Source organism: Anopheles darlingi, chromosome 2, assembly GCF_943734745.1.
Source record: "Anopheles darlingi chromosome 2, idAnoDarlMG_H_01, whole genome shotgun sequence".
In the NCBI taxonomy this organism is placed as follows: Eukaryota; Metazoa; Arthropoda; class Insecta; order Diptera; family Culicidae; genus Anopheles; species Anopheles darlingi.
In genome coordinates, this window is record NC_064874.1 from 3,135,001 (window position 1) to 3,137,500 (window position 2,500).

The window sequence follows — 2,500 nt, forward strand, 5'->3', positions numbered from 1 at the left end:
GCAAGTTTCGTGCAATGACGTTGGCGATCGATTTAATGAAGCTGTTGGTGCCAAACAGAGAGCACAGTTAAAAGCAGTAAGGGGCTGGCTACATTACATTACCGCACCAGTAAACACGAAAGAACATATAAACACGTGGCGGGATTGACGGTAATATCAACATCATCGGCCGTTGTTTTCACGCCCAATAAAACTGTTCCCGATCACGACTCATTAACGGTGTGGTTCTGAGTTTACGAGCTTTGCAAAAAATGGGTCCCGATCAGTGGTGGCTGCTTAATTATGCTCACCTTCCTGGTAAGTGTCCGCTCGTAAGTGGCACCAAACCGTGGAAAATGTTAATGTTTTTTCGCGTTGTTTGTCCTCCCGTGGTGTGTTCCCGATTTAACATATTTTATGCTCGACTCGGATCCTATCGGATGGATTGCTCGAACCACAGGAGCAAGATGTACTCTGGGCATCTGCATGACCCTGCGTGGAGTAGTGACAGGCCATTCGATAAAGCGCTGCATCATTCAAAGCATTTCACGCAATCACCACCACCGGGGGGCGCATATGAGTATAACTGTGGCGTGGCAAACGCGCTCCAAGCCTCCACTTGACAGCGTAATTTCCCTCGAGATAGAAATCTGTGGCATCCCGCGAGAGGCGAGAAGTGTGCGAGTGAGAAGCATTTTTCACTCGAAAGACGAAACATCGCTTCGTCACGGTGCGTAGCTCCGGTAGGTTTGATGAGGTTTCGAGTCGTTCCCGCCTCCGGCATACGAGAAGAATCTTGAGAAGCCGTGAGCGCTGTGTAGCTCTCTTCAAATCCCCTTCGCACTCACGGGCTTTCGTGCGTCTTACTCGAAGACTGGTGTGGCCACAAGACCAGCACTACCACCGGTAGACGCGTCTTGGCGTACCAAAAATCAACACACGAACGCAACGCTCGTTGCGGTCGCCACAACAGCCCAAATACCACGTATTTGTGCGAGTCTCGTCCTTGTCGGTCGCTACCAAGGACACACCGACCCGGGGCTCCCGAGGCGCTCGCAGCTAAAAGGTAAACATTATCCAACTGTCGTGACGGCGGCGGCGAAGGTGGTGTCTGCTGCCATCTGACCATATCACGTCTACCATGCTCTACCATATTGTCATTTCATTTCGCATATTGCCCCGCGTATGTGTGTGTGTCTGTGTGTCTGTCGTACACACGATGGTATTATGCTGTAACTCAACACGCGAGCGCGACACAAATAAGCTCCCTGGGTTTGGATGTGTTTTTTTTTTGGCTGATTTTCTCGTCGACCGTCGACCGGTGCCGACGCATCCCCGGCCACATATGCAAATTAATTCATTAAGCGGGAAGTAAACCAACCCTCCAACCCCGTGTAACGACAACAGCATAAAAAATAAAAACACAAAACAGGGAAAAGAAAGTAAAACAAAAGGTAAACCAAGCGCTCCAGCGCGCTGGATGGTACTCTGGAGCTTAATTAAAATATCAAGTTCCCGGCGTGCGGCGTTCTTAACCGCGATCACATTGGGTACTAAAAATATATGGCCAATATTAGGTGGATGAAACGCACGATGATGATGCTACTGATGATGCGAGGTGATGGGAGGTGAGTCCCTCACGTGAATAAATCTTTTCCATGGAAGCGACTCTCTGGTTTGTGATACGGGAAAAGGTAAGCCACAAAGAGTGTCCTTTGATCGTTTGGAGTGGTTTATGAGCGACGACGGTGCACGACCGAAAGCTGTACGCGATGGAAAGATTATGAAATCGGAGGACAATATCAACTAGTCAAGTGGTAGAAATGATTACAAATTTTACTTAAGAAGTTGTTTAACTTGAAACGGAATTTACGTTACGATGCGGCTTTGCTAACGCTTGAATCGTTCTTGGTTGGTATCTTGTTATATCGCACTTGTTCAAATGTTTATAAATTATATTCCATTTCTAACGGACAGTTTTGATATTCAAAATTGACACAATCTAATACAGTTGAGACACTCCTACGCAACTTTTGCTGATCGATGATCTTCATCTTTTAAAACATTTTTCTTAAAATGTCTGCCCAAAAGCTCCACTGAATTGATGTTTATAGATTCAATCAGTGGAAGTAGACTTTTCTAGAAAATGTCTACACTTAACCTTTTCTAGCCCTCGAAAGCTTGTTTGTGTCGAATACGTAGGATTTCTGTTCATATAATCAAATGCCCTGGCAAACATTCCAGGCAACCAGAAAGCTAAAACAATTGCTAGGAATAAATTCCCCGGCAATGTGGATATTGGATTACAGTCTGAAGAATGTCGAAAGCACCTCTACATCCTTGTTGCACCATTTTCAAGAACGTTTCAAAACTCCAGACTTTGCTGAAGCGTCACACTTTGTTGCTTACAGATTCTTTGGGTAGTGATTCGATTAGAGTTTATTGTTACAAAATGAAGTCTCTCCTTTCAGTCTCCACGATGAAGTTATCAACAATACAGCACAAATAGACAGACGGTTTG

At 45.6% G+C, this 2,500-nt stretch overlaps 1 protein-coding gene across 4 annotated transcripts in view; it reads left to right on the forward strand.

Annotated features, from left to right (window-relative positions):
- Nucleotides 1-2,500, forward strand: part of LOC125952770 (uncharacterized) — a 68,709-nt gene that overhangs the window by 13,488 nt on the left and 52,721 nt on the right. The window lies entirely within an intron of this gene.